This window comes from Carassius gibelio, chromosome A3, assembly GCF_023724105.1.
Source record: "Carassius gibelio isolate Cgi1373 ecotype wild population from Czech Republic chromosome A3, carGib1.2-hapl.c, whole genome shotgun sequence".
Classification (NCBI taxonomy): Eukaryota; Metazoa; Chordata; class Actinopteri; order Cypriniformes; family Cyprinidae; genus Carassius; species Carassius gibelio.
This window is the reverse complement of record NC_068373.1, coordinates 18585734-18600979: the sequence shown is the minus strand read 5'-3', so window position 1 is coordinate 18600979 and position 15246 is coordinate 18585734. Positions and strand designations below refer to the sequence as shown.

Here is a 15246-nt window from a genome sequence, read left to right as displayed (position 1 = left end):
GCAGACTTTACTGGGTCTGTATAGCATCAGACCCAGTAAATGCTGTATAGCATTTACTGGGTCTGTTCTTTAAAAGAACAGCATGTACTTAAAATAGAAATCTTTTCTAACATGTTTGCTGCCACTTCAATCAATTTAATGTTTCCTTGCCAAATAAAATTATTATTGTTATTATTATTTTATCTTACTGACTTAAAAAAAATAATTGGTGTAAATACAACATTATTTCAGAACATTTAGTGCCTGTTATTCTGAATTTTGGGCTATTTAATTAATACTTTGAAATACTACACACTAAAGTGCCGCAACTGTTTGAAATCTCTTCTTTATGTTTTTATAAAGTCCGTGCACTCAGTAATAATAGGCTCCCACAATTGTTCTTTAATTACTTTCCATATCAGACAGCTAATTATGGAACTGATAATGAACAGGATGCAACATCGGCCAGCAGCATAGGAAAAGGATACAGCAGGACAAAGATAACTGACTTTGATTGAGCTGCTACCGATAGGATTGTTGTTTGTGACAATCACGTATCGTCAGGTGTATGAGAAGCATCTACAGAGTAATATTCAATCCTCCAGAGCAGATTCATGTAAACTGCAATGTAATAGCTAACACTGCTGAGAATGAATATGATTTCTTGTGAGCACATTTGTGTGAGTACAGGACCAGAGTAGCATCAACCATTGTTTCCTCCCTGGCAAATTTTCTTCCCAAAATGGTCAGTCTTGATATTGAGCTCCTGTTGTCAACGCATAATATACGCTCCTGTTCCCCTGCCAGCCTTACCCTTTCTCCTCCCATCCCTCCCTCCTCCTCCACTTCCGTAAGTCAAGGTCAGACAATTTTACCTTTGGTTTTATAAATGAAAAAACAGATTCATACCACCCTTCCCCCGATTCCATTTCCCCCATTGGCACTGAAGTGTGTGTGTGCGTGTTGGTGTGTGTGTGTGTCCTCCTGCGTGCCCAGTGGACAAGTTTAATAAATGTGGTTTCACTCTGCAGTGTGGCGTGTGAGATTGCTTGGCCTGCAGTCTGAGACACATGGAAACGCCTTTAAATGGCAGACCTCTGTAATAAGGCTGCAGAGGGTCTGAGAACAATACAGTATGGCATATGGAAACTGATAATGGCATGGCCTGAAAAGCTTGTTTTGATTCAAATTGCTGTCAGATTGCATTAGTGAGATATCGTTTCCACTGCACTTATTTATAATCAAATTTGTCTTTTTTGCATGCTTACATACTAATGTGTTTATGTGCCTTTGAGTGTTTCGATTGATTTGATTTTTTAAATGGTCAATGCAGATATGGTGATATGTAGTGGTTACCTTAATTAGATCATCTAACAATTACATTTAGTAATGCTGGTGAAACTTCGTATATTTAGGTTAATTCATGAATGGAATAATATTTGTGACTTGAAACATTTTTCATGTGGTAACTTCTAAATTAATTTTAATTTAAGTTATTGTGGCGTGAAATAGGTGTTAAATGCACAAAAAAAATCTATTAAATTATGTTTGTGTTTATTTTTTACAATTTTAACTGTATTACAGACTCTGCAAGGGGTAAGAAACCTTAAAACCATACTCACCAAAACTTTTTCTCCAGACTGCCAGTTCCTACAAGGAATTTAGTATGTCAGAAATAAATTTATATAAACAAATAAAGACTCTCTGTTGTAAGAGTGTCTCTTATGGTGGAGCAAACATAAGCTAATATTGGCACAAAAGATTGAATGAAATTAATAAATGAAGGCCACTCTGTGAAAAAGTTCTTGATAGTCACGATCTCTTTCATCTCGTGTCCTTCTTTTAGTGAACCTGAAATAACAAACCTTCAGCAACTGCGATGACAGTCTGAATTAACACTGCTCACAAACTCTTCTGATTCAAGCCATTTGATGCTTTTTGAAGCTACTCTGTCCTTAATAAAATTTTCACAGCTAATACTGAGAAGTCACTAAGGCTTTACGAAGCCAGAACTCTCAACAACCTGGAGCTTAACGCTCTCAAAACAGTGGAGATGATCGTGGACTTCAGGAGAAACCCCCCTGCTCTCCCCCCACTCACCATCATGAACAGCACTGTGACTGCAGTGGAGTCATTCAGGTTCCTGGGCACCACTATCTCTCAGGACCTGAAGTGGGACATTCACATTGACTCCATCGTGAAAAAGGCCCAGCAGAGGTTGTACTTCCTTCGCCAGCTGAGGAAGTTTAACCTGCCACAGGAGCTGCTGCAACAGTTCTACTCCACCATCATCGAATCCATCCGCTGTACTTCAGTAACTGTCTGGTTCAGCTCAGCTTCTAAATCTGACCTCAGAAGGCTACAGAGGGTAGTCCGGATTGCTGAGCGAATCATTGTTACAACCCTCCCGTCTATTCAAGAACTGTACTTATCCAGAGTGAGCAAAAGGGCTGTCAAAATCACTCTGGACCCCTCACATACAGCACACTCCCTCTTTGAACTGTTGCCATCTGGTCAATGCTACAGAGCTCTGAAGACCAGAACAACCAGACACAGGAACAGTTTCTTCCCTCAATCAATCCATCTAATGAACAATTGATAATGACTGTGGAACACACTACACTATTTATATTTTTTATACACATACACATACACATATACACATATGTCACAATATATATATATATATATATATATATATATATTATATAAAAAAAATACCTTGCAACGTGTACTGCGTTAGGCTAATCGAGACTTGTCATTTGCACTTACATATGGTTGCTCTTTTGTTAGTTTCGATTGCTTCTATTGTCCTCTTTCGCTTCGGAGGAAAGCGTCTGCAAGATGACTAAATGTACATTTAAATTAATTACATTTTATTTTATTACTTTTAAATTGGCAAATAATTTGACAAATTTAATTTGATTTTGAAAAATGATTTTCAGTTTTTCTTTTGCATTTAATTTGTCTCCCTTTTTGTTTTAATGACAGCGGCACTTAAGTGGCATCAACCTGATTATCGTGATAAGAGAATTATGCATCTTGAATTTAACTGGAAGAACATCTGACAATCTGTACAGAGAGCAACATGATTGTCAGTTAACTTGCATATTTTATAAGTAGCCTAGAATCAGGTCAGAATTTTACTCCTTGTCCATTTTACATAATGACATTTATTGGTATTTAGATTTTTTTTATATACATTCTGTTCATTTTTAAGGTTGAAATTAAAACAACTTAGATATTTATATCAGACAATTAAATCTATTTTAAATGTGAACTTTATGTGTCCTTCAGTCTTTGAAACACAATCCAGCCTGAGAACACTGCATTATAAACCCAGTTTGATTACATTTGAGAGTAAATTGGGAGGTGTGAGCGTAATGTCTGGCTGTAAGAATGAGTTATGCTGTTGTTACCTGCGTGGGTTGGGAACGTGTTGCATGGTGCAGAGGCTGTACACTACTACTCTGTTCCTGTGACCTTGAGGATCATTGAGAGGAGGAATGCATTCATCACTGTGATGCTGGGGATGGGGGAAGGGGAAAAGGGGAGCTGTAGGCATGCAGCTGTAGCATTGCTCATAACTAACCTACATCCAGTGCTCTGCTTCTCTCTGTGAGCAGCTGTGTAATAATATGTGTTCAAATATGAATAGGAGTTGTTTGAATGTATTCTTAGTTATTGGTTGTAGTGTTTTTATGAATTCATTTTTTTATTTGACATTGACATGATCAGTGTCAGGATTGGACTGCCTTTGCTGTGTTGCAACCCTTCAGTTGTACATAAAAACATGGTGAAGAAAAACTCAGGAACTATGCGTTCTAAATAACCAAATGTTCCCATTGCTAAGCAAATCAACATTTCAAGTATGACGGTTGCAAACTGAATTCAAAGATTTAATTTTCACTTTGTTTCCTTGCTGAAAGCCTAAAGGCTGACCGATTTCAGTCAGTTTTCTCTAATGGCAGACTCAAGTCTCATGGAAACTAAGCATCCGAGCTGCATCTGAATGAAGCTACCCTTGACACATGTATGTCTCATAAACACGGCATGACAGCTGTCACTGCTGCTCATTTCAATGCACTAGGACCGAATTTGATTTTGTTAAGATGAATAGATTTGTTTTGAGTGCTGATGGAAGTTCTACTGTTTAAAGAAACTAAATGCATCATAGAATCTCATTTTAGAGCAGGTATTGATCTGCTTTGCTCCTTCACTGCAGACAAAGATTAAAAAATAATAATAACACATAGTGTTTGAGTATAAATAGTCTGAAAACATATTCTGTAAATACAGTTTCAAGGAATAGTTTATAGTCACTATGGCATTAATGCAAAATAAATATTGACTAGATGATCAAGGCTCTCTAATTCCACTTATTGCATGGCTACTTACTAAATGAATATGTTAAAATGAAATTAAGGTCTAATTTAAAATAATTTCATAATTTTACATCAATTTTATATGACAATTTTATATGATCTTAAAGGGGTCATTTCAAGTTTACCTTTCTCTTTGGAGTGTTATAAGCTGATTGTGCATAAATAAGATCCCTAAAGTTGCAAAGACTAAAGTCTCAATCCCAAAGAGATATTCTTTATAAAAGTTAAGAAGATTTACATTACATTTTTATTTGATCTCTTGTTTACGCGGCACAATGCAACGTAATGTGTAAAATGACAGTATAAGTTATTATAATCAGTAATTATGTCCCCACTGGATGCAACAAATGCCTACGCATCACAGTATGACAAGGCGCATAACATTTCCGTCACACGGTTGAAGTATTCGGCCAATTACAATGCACTGGATAGCGGGCCAATCAGAGCACACCTCGCTTTTCAGACCGATGAGCTTTGTAAAAATCGATGCGTTTCAGAAAGGCAGGGCATAGAGGAGAAACAATAATGTACAGTATGTGGAAAATAATGTGGTTTTGAACCTTAAAATGCATGAACACATCATTACACCAAATACACAAAATAATGCTCTTTTTTTAGCAACGTCATAACTCTTTTAAAGGTTTGGCTGAGGAAAAGGTCCATTACAATATACAAAATAATCAGCTGAGAAATAAAACAAACACTGCAACATTACAGAAATATTAATACTGAAGTCATCTGAGATAATTTTTATTACAACCAATAATATGTATAAAATTATGTATAAAAAGATTGTGGTTTTATAGAAGAGACATGAAAGTTACTACAATGGGTTACTACTGGTCTTATATTGTCACACTACACAAGTAGTCCGGGAGCGAGACGACGAGGAATTCACAAAACAAAAGTCTCTAATAATCCAAATGGGGAACATATAGCACAGAAAACATTCAAGAACCAACAAACACAAACTAAAAGGACTAGGGCTTATAAAAACAGGATAATTGGGGAAACACAGGGGCAATGGAATAACTCATTACAGGGACACTGAACACATGTGGAGGAACATAATAAGTCCAGGGGTATTACAAATATTGACTGTCATTGTCATGATGAATTTAAGGAAATATGAGATTGTGGAATGTCACAATGGACCAATCAGAATTAAGTATTCCAAAAAGCACCAGGTAAGTTTTTGCAGGCTCCACCCAGAGGATTTAGAAGAAGCTCTGATTGCCTCTATGGTCTTCTTCTCAAAACTATTATAACAGCACATTCACAGGTTTTCAATGAAAGTGCAACACAGACTGCTTTTAGTTAATTGGCCATTTGAATCTATAAAGGCAGCCAATTATGGTTATGTGTGCTGTAAATCTGATTAACCTGTCTACACTGCTTCCCTAATGCCATGGAAAGCACAAAGGTCTAATGCTTGTTCAACAAGCGTGTGTGATTATAACATAAGTAAAGCCAACAAGTGCTGGTGTAGCCAAAATAAACATGAACATATTGGCTGAAGAACTGAGATGGATAATTTGTTAGCTGAACAGGTTTAGTTTTTGGACTTTATAGTTTTTTTTCAAGGGTTATTTAGGAGGGAACAACTATACCTTTATGTATAATTTGTATTTTATCGGTGTAATTACACAGAATTAATGTAAACAAGGTCAAATATGCTAAACAGAGCTGAAAGTAGTAAACATTTATTGGATAGCATATTTAAATGATCAAAAATATAATAAACACACAAGGATGTATAGGGAATGTGTGGAACCTATTGTCTAAAATTGTTTTCATTAATTAAAACATGAAATCAAATAAAATATAAATATTTAAATGAAAATTAGAAATGTTGCATTGGCAACTAATTGAAACAAAACAAGTATGAAGTACTTGAAGTAAAGCGACAGAAATATTTAAAATATTTAAAAAGCAACAGAAATATTTTAAAAAATTATATTTATATAATATGTCATATTTAAAAGCACATAATAATATTTCTAAAACTTAAACTGAAATTAAAATGAAAGCTAAAAATATAAAAAGCTGTTAACGCTAATTAGATAAAATTAGCTATAAAAGATAATTCCTAATATTAATAAATGCTACTACAGTATAAATAATACTCAAATATGACAGATTCCACGCAGACTGCATGTTGACCTGTTTATGGTTAATAAATTAATAAATGAATTGTCACCATTGTTTTCTATCATTTATCTGGCTTCTTTGGACACGATTTACCAATATTCTTCTTTGAATGTGACAGTTGTGTCAGAGAATGCCCTAATTTCAACATTTCACTTGGACATTGAGATTTGTGATGCTGCCTAAGATGCCTGGTCTGGCTCCATCTCCTGCCCTTATCCATTACAGAGGTCTTAAGGGAAATGAATCCAGCCCAGAAATGCCTTGCCCATAATTGTGGCAACCTGCATACATGTCATCGGACTGTAAATCAACCCATATTCCCAATACATGCACACCCTAAAGGTAATTATGTTATTGTCTGAAGTTGCTCCCAGAGACGAGACTTGATACACTTTTTATTGTCTGGGTTGCCCCTTTCTCAGCTCTGTGATACAACGTCTATGCAAAAGAGGTGAAGTGGAGAATAATGGACCTGAATTATCACGACAAGTAAGATTAATTGCCATGAACTGTGATCGGCCCTCCCTGCCAAGCTGGGCTTTTATGCTTCTATACATACTTCATCATTAAATGCACTCAGTAATCACGTTTCTCCACTGCCACCACATTACATATCTCAGCTGTAATCCATATGCAGATGACATTAGGGCGGATTGTTATTTAATTGGCCCCTTGAAGGTCTGTCAGCATGTCTTTATCGGCAAGCCCTTGTCTTTTAACTAAACCCAGCCTTCCCCTCATATTCATCTGGCTATCAGAAGCGCACTGGCTGTCACTGGGTGGATGAATGCTAATGAGAGCGAGAGAGATGAGTTTTTAGTGAGGTCGGGTTTTGGCTCATTGCTCAGCGAAATGTTTGTCCAGCTCTCTGATCATTTTTGTCTTCCTCAGTCCATGCTGTGATAAAGCTGTAAGCAGGAGCGGGATAGAGGAGGAACCATGTTGCAATGTTAAAAATGACCAAATTTATTTTTACTTGCATGTCAAAAATCAGAAATCTTTCAAACCCATATTTAAGTATGACAAAGACTGAATAATGGCACTATTAAAGTCATGCATGGTAACACTTGGTGATGTGTCACAAATTGTGGAAACACAGCTCTATGAACAGATTTTTTAAGGAACCTTTCTTTATCTCAAAGAAAAATTTGGCCAGTGTTGAGGAAAGGATTTGTTGGATAAAAGCAATTACATATTGTGTGTACAAAAATGAGAATTGTTACAAAAGTAAGGGGAAGGGGGGGGGGGGGTATTTCTTAATAAGTATATCAGTTTTTCCGAGGTGTAAAGACAAATGAGTTGCAGATAAAATGTTAAAATACTCCATATTCTCACCTACTTACATATGATAATATAACATAATTACAATAAGGTGGTGCATAAATAGGCAACATGTTCTCATACACGGAATTACCTCTAAATTACAATATTTTGTGTAGAAAAAAAGAAAGTGTATTGCAGAGTGGTGCTTCCTAATACATAATTCTGCATAAATAAATGCTGTTCAAATACTAAGATCTGTGTGAATGCCTGGATGTGAAATTTTGTCCACCTTGTCGTTTGCACAATATTTTGTGCATTTTATGTGTAACAATTATCAAATTCTGCAAATAATAATGGTGCACACCATTTTAGTTTTGATGTTTGTTCTGTAAGAGAAAAAGATGTGCTTGCAATGCAAATAAAGGCATTTTGTCCAGAGGGTGTTCTAGCAGCCCAATAAACCAGGAATGACAGAACAAAGCTGTAAGTCTATGCCGATTACTTCCTATGTCAGCGAGGGATAAATAAACTGATTGTCTGTTCATTTGTTTTTAATTTTCAGTTCATAAGTTAAGTCATAATTAAGAGATGCTTTTCAAGTGATGACTAGTGGTTTGTTGAAATAGCGCCCCCTGCCGCTGGAAAGATATCTAAAACAAAAACATACCTGAGGCGGGATGATAAACAAGCAATAAAAGGAAGCAAGAGCTCTCTGTCTTTTATATATATTTAAAATTTGCTGAGAAAGCCCGATTAATGATTAATTCAATGTGAGCTACACAAGGGATGTCTGAGTGTACGTCAGTGTGTGTGTGTGTGTGTGTGTGTGTGTGTGTTGTTGGGGGAGGGGAGAGGTAGTTCCTCGACCCTCGTTGTCATAGCAACAACAAAGGTAGCGCGATATAGGGGTTGGATTGTTTGTTAGTTGAAGTCACGTGACGTGCCGCCGGGGAATGGGGGCACTTCCTGTTTGACTCCACTGAGACCTGAGACGCTGTTGTCAGTTTCAACAAAATGGCTGCGCGAGCGCCACAAACGAAAACCCAGTGAACGCTTCACGTCAGTGCAGTATCCTTTTAAATGGATGCACTGGAATTTCCCCACCTTTTGAGCATCGGGACATTTAACTCGCGTGGACTCTGTTACACACGTATTTGCGAACTAAAGGCATGCTGATATATTCCCTTTAAGCACTTTACGTTATATACATCCAAAAGCATACAAAAGCTCGAGCTGCCGGTGCGCGCGCGCGCGTCTGTGTGGGTGTAGCTGCTCCTGAGTGAGGATCGCCGAAATGTTACAGCTGATCAACCCTGATCTTGCTTGCTGACGTGCAAAACTGCCGTTTAATGTCCTTCTTATTGTTTGCACTGGTATTTCAGAGTTACCCCCTCCCTGGACAAATTCCACTGCATAATGAGAGGTAATTTCTCAACTGGAAAGTCAGGCTCGCCATTGCAGCTCAGTGCAAGAGTGAGTGTCTGACTGCGTCTGAATAGGATCTGATCTGTGTGTCAGACAACATCCTCCTTCACCATGCAGCTCCTGCATCACATTTGAACAGCAGACCGCAGGTGCTCCGTGTGCGGAATAAAGGTAAGGTGAGACATTTAAAAAACAGTTATAATATTTAAGTAGGCGGGGTGTGATCATTTTGGTGTACAGTGACAATGCGTCATTGTAGCATGTACTTTTGTGCTATTTTGTTTCTGACAGAAAGAAGCGCATAATTATCAGCTGGCTCTCTCCAGGTTTATTTAATAACATGTGCTTTCTGTTCTGTTTTGATGGTTCGAAATACCTTGCGTGTTATTTCCAAACATCAATATTGGCCCATTTTCTAAACAAATGCGAGATAAGTTTCCTTTCCTATCTGATCACAGTCTCAGTTAGGAGTCATATGTTCGCCCTTTGCGTTGTTAACGCCGTAGTTTGGAGCTCGAACGGTGTGTTTGTAAATAAATGTGTCTAGTATTTGCTGGGAGTCCCGTCACGTCGTTTTGATGCTCAAAAATGTTGTCGATGAAGACACCTCTCTAGTTTTTGAGATTGTGTTGTTATGTTACAGCTTTGGCAATGAACGATAGCGAAACAACCGCTTTGGTGTTTATATTTCCATAGGGTTTGGATTGGAAATATCGCGCGAAGAGCTGCTTTTATTTCTGATTAAAAGCTCTGATTCACTGTATGCTCGATGCTCGGTCGTTTTGCCCTTGAATAAAAAAAAAAAAAAAATCAGATTCCTCAAAATAATTTTATTTGAGAACAAAAATGTTGTTAACTTTTATTCTATATGTTCAAGGCTTGTGTTTCCCAAGGAAAATGTTAGAGGTTTTATTGGCGAAATGCTGTTTATATCAATTGAGAGTAATGTTTACTAATAGTTTGCAGCAATATGTCAGTAATTACGTTTTAGTACTGTGAAATTGTACTAAATTCATTAGAAATATGACTCACACAACGTAAGCTGTCATAATGTTTCTGTCAGTGTTTATTTTCTTTTTCGAGAGTGCTTGACAATGCCAAATTACCACCGTTTTGTTGTGGTAAAGTTAGTTGATATTTAGACGGACACTATGGCACATTTTCTGAAGGGTGTTGAACAGATCTTCTTGGCAGTGCTGGATAATGCTAACATGCTTACCTTCTGAGGACAGCACCAATGTCAAACGTCCCAATGGCTGTCTATGTGGTGCAGTTGCTAATTTGGCAGGGAGAGTTTCTGCTCCCCTCACATGGTTAGGGGCCCCCTTGTCAGGGCCAGACCTTTGAAAAGGGCTGTGTGTTCTCCAGGAGTGAAAAAAGAGGCCACTTAATGCTCAGATTACCATAAAGCTTAGGTCACATTGCCCCTCTCAGCTTGTTCTTATGAAGCCTTACCAGCATTACTGTGGCTAGGGATTTGCACCATGTGGCTTCATATTTGGTCATTTGCAGCTGTTGGTTATTGAAGTGGAGTCATAGTTGTGATTCCCTTATGAAACTCTTATTTTATAGTAACTGTGGCATTTTCAGCAAGACCATAGTAGCCACAGATTAAACCATGGATTGCTTCTCATTTCAGTGGTTAGATCTATGTTAGAGTTAACTGGTTTCCTATACAATATCCATATTATAATGTTTTGTTAAAGTAAAAACATGGCTTTTTTTCAAACAAATAATGTCAAGTCAGTATTAGTTCGCATGTGTTTATATTTATGCCTATATTCTGCAAGCAGCTCTCGTTTTCTTTTTTTTCTTCTACTACTACTACTATTTGTTTACTTAATTTTCTGGGGCACATTTTTTTACATTTCCAAGTTTTTTTCTATTGCTATTTTTAACACTTGTTGGTGATATGCCACATTGCACTGTTGGAACATGTCTCAGTTTAGCATTTATATTCAAATCTAAAATAGAGACTCCCATTTGAGCTTCTCACAGTCACTGGTATCAAACTAGTAATGCTTAAGGAATCCCTCATCGGTTTTTATAGCTGAATGATTAGGTCCTATTAATTCCCACATTCCCTTCTGAGCCACCTTAAAACTATGAGTGTTGTTGAACAAGAGGTCTTGAAGATTTTCCTTTAATAACTTTATAACATAAGCCTGTAGAGTTGAGAATATTAAGACTCTTGAGACTTTATTTACACGTGAAAAGCCATAAGATATTTTAAATGTATTTTTGTGTGCTGTTTTTTTTTCTCTATTCATGCAGGTCTGATTTAAGGAGGTTGAGCTGATCTACCTACAGTTTGTGTTTTTTGCATGAGCTTTACATTCCTCTTTGATTGGTTAAGAACTGTAGGCCAAAAGGCCACTCCGACGAGTCTTTCAAGGGTAAACTTGACTCTTAGAGAGAGACACACTGAAGCAGTTCTCTGAATTCATTAACCTTTTTAAAAGTCATGTTTTATTTGTAGATTGCCATATTTCATCTGCTTGGTTGCATGCAAAGTGGCAGCCCTCAGTTACTGCAAAGGCATATAGTCCTTCCTGTCCATCAAGACTATCAGGATGACTTAAATAGTTATGAAAATTCATTCATTTACTCACTCTCATGTCGTTCTAAACTTTGGTTTGATATTTTAATAAATCCATTATAAGTCCAGGTAACCATAGAAGGACCAAAAAGATCATAAGTGTTGTAAAATGTATCTTTATAAGCAGAGCAAACTTCTGAATCATTGTTTAGATGTAAATTAAAATTGTTTATTAAACCTGTTTATCGGATAAAACCATTAAACCACTCAATTCATATGGATTCATTATATGACATCTCTGGATCTTTTTAAGTTTTGGTTACCTGGACTTTTAACAGAGGGACAGAAAACTCTCAGGCTTTATTAAAATAGCTTAACTTGTATTTTGAAGATTAACCAAAGTCTTATGAGTTTAAAATAGCATGTGGGTGAGTAAATGATGACAATATTCATTTTTGGGTGAACTTTCCCTTTAACATCAACAACATTTTAGAAATGCATAGGACTGGAAGATTGAGTCTATAACTCTATGAATACACTGTTCTGGAGCAATTTGTGGGTGCTAAAATTCTTGCAGTTATTTGATCGTTCATCTGAATGATTTATGTTTTGTGGTATTCAGAGTATTTGTGGCTTATTCTGTCCAAGAAATGCCCATTTAGACAGGAAGAGAGCCTCTGAGCGACATGTAGCAAGCCACAGTTTGTGGTGTTTCTGAAATAGATGGATACCACAACAATAGGCTGGCTAAGATAAATCTTATTCAGAATAAGCCATGATGACAGTTTCTCTGACCTTCAGTGTTTTTAATTCCCTAAAAGTTATTAATATTGATTATTTCACAGGCAGAAAATAAAGTAAGATATCGAGTCTGCTTGATATAAAGTGACTTTATATTGTATTATATAAAATCTCTTTATATTGTGCTTGCATAAAGTACCCTTTAAAAGTTTGGGGTTGGTAAGGTTTTTTTAATATTTATACAAAGAAGTATTTTATACTTACCAAGACTGCAATTATTTGATAAAAAAATGCAGTAAATCAGTAAGATTAGGAAAAATTATTCCAGTTTAAAATAACAGTTTTCTATGTTAGTATAATTAAAAATGCATTTATTCTTGTGAATTTTCAGCAGCCATTACGCCAGTCTTCAGTTTCAAGTCATTAAATGCTGACTTGGTGTTCAGGAAACATTTCTTATCAAGTCTTTACTGCCACTTTTGATCAATATAATGCGTTCTTGATGATTAAAAGTATTTCTTTCTTTAGAAAAAAGAATGTAGCAGTCTCCAGTCTGGTTTTGTGTGGAGTGTGCATCAGATGGTCAGGGAATGTATTGTGGTCATTAGGCACGTCTGAGGCTGGGAGGGAGAAAGAAAGTCATACAGGTTTGGAAGGACATGGTTGTGATTGATTTTTTGGGTGAGCAGTAATGTTTCATAGGTCCAACATAAAGCTCTCTGGAGACTGAAAGAATAGAGGATGAAAAGCCGCAGCCGGTTACAGGGTTTCACTTGACAACCCCTTCCCCTCCCTCAAAATTCACTTGACAGTTTTTCCCCCACTTGATGTATCACTAATGATCTTAGAACTGATCATTCTCAGTTTAGCCCTTGTTACATGAGTCTCCTCTTATGCTAAGTCCATTAGCGTGCTGAACTGTTCGATGTTTTGCATTTTATTGAGACAAATGTGCAATCGCTGAAAGACCTACGTGATTTGAGTATAATGACAGGGGTCTTTATGCCAGGCATTTGTGTGATCTATTAGGGCAATAAATTGTCAGCAGAGCTTGTGAAAGTGCTTTCATTAGTGACTTTGTAGGAAGATGAAAGTCACCGGACTGCTATGACAGCGAGTCTTTTTTTTAGTGGCTGTTTGGTCACAGGAACTGAACCTATGGAAAACATCACCTTTCACTTTTTTTCATTGGCATTCTGGCTAGGATGTTTTCCTCTGCTGAATTCAAAATGTGGCTAGCTACACATGGTCTGGAATTCATAAAACAGGATTTCACCACTGTTTGGTCGCCTGTGGAAATAAAATCGGACTCTTTAGTCTGATATTTGTTGAGTGTGGCTGGATGACTAAAGGAGAGTTTCTTATTATCCAGGGGTTTACTGGCACGTCAGGTTTGGTCTTCTCAAATGACACTGAAGTTATGGGTTTCTGATGCGTGATTGTGTCGGATGGAGGGGCTGCAGATTTCTTCCTCTCTAGGCTGCTGTTGCCAGCCAGCAGGTTCCTGAGGGCTCTTAGCTCTCTTGTTTGTCTTGCAGCGTTGACATTTTTGGCTCTGTGCCCAGAGAGCGTCTAGCCCCCCAACCCCTTACCACCACATCTCCACTGTCTCTTCAACTCGCTCATCCCCCTCCCTCCCTTCGTCCACCTACCACTATTTCCTACACTATCACATTGACAGTGACTTTGATCGTATCGTTTATTAATATATATTAGGACAACGATGAAGGCTGTTACGTTGTGGGATGTGTATTTAATAGGGTTGCTCCGATCATGATCGGCCGATCATTATGCGCATCTCGTCAGTAAAGCCGGTTCTCTAATCATCGGTTCATTCCATCAGGTGCGTGATTTCACATAGAGCAGCTGTTACTACACAGAGCCGTTGTTAATAGAGAATATTTTTACTAAATTCTGATGGAATGAACGCAGGCTTCGTGAGCATAGTGAACAGTAAACCCTAAACATTTGAACAGTGGTGTATCAATTGTATAAACCTGACAACCGGTAATACACCAACATATTGTGCAGTGCATCCCTAGTTTAAAATGTTTACTCAAGATTATCTGAGAAGAAGAGCTGATATATATTTAATCTCAGCGTGTATCAGCTTTCATCAGTCTTGGCTTGATGCATCTGATTCATGTCATATTTGTTTGTCTCTGATTCGTATACTCAGAGTGGCAAACAATAGACAAAGTTCAAAGTCAGTGATTTTATTCCTAAAAGAAGTGTTCCTCTGAATCCCAAGCACATCCTTTTTTCCGGTGAACTTCTTGTTAAAATTCTTTTCTGGCTATTGTTACCAGAAGTGCAAAGATTCAGACCAGCTCTTACACAATTCACCTCTGTTCACAAATAGTTTTTTTTTTTTTTAGAACTCAATGCTGTTTTCATTTATTTTGCAAGACTAGTGATTGGATTCTGCTTAACTTTGTCTTAAAGCAGGTTGGTCTTTATTATCAAATGAATGTGTTGGTGAGGGACATTTTTCTTGTATTTTTCTTTAATACCTAGAGAAGAGCTTAGGTTTTGTTAAAATGTTTTATTGGTGGTCACTGGTAAACCAGGCTTTGTTTTAGTCTGAAGAGCCACACTAAGTTGATTACATTTGTAGGTTCCCTTTCTGCATGACCAAGCATGTAATATATTTTTTTCATCCATTTTTTGGTTTTGTTTTACTTCAGCTACTGTATAAAGCAAGCATGTAAACTTGCACTATTGTTTCTAAGTGTGGTGTTATTAATTTTGTTTATGTTAATA

General features: G+C 37.0%; 1 protein-coding gene across 6 annotated transcripts in view; it reads left to right on the top strand.

Moving 5' to 3' along the window:
- Window positions 1-8774: 8774 nt before the first annotated feature.
- LOC127950730 (trinucleotide repeat-containing gene 6C protein) overlaps window positions 8775-15246 on the top strand; it is a 55724-nt gene continuing 49252 nt past the window's right edge. For 5 of the 6 annotated variants that reach the window (XM_052547993.1, XM_052547983.1, XM_052547973.1 and 2 more), the window contains exon 1: window positions 8775-9374. The gene's annotated coding sequence lies outside the window, so the exon portion shown is untranslated. Of the gene's footprint in view, window positions 9380-15246 lie in introns of all 6 variants that reach the window. The other variant, XM_052547955.1, reaches the window with a different exon arrangement.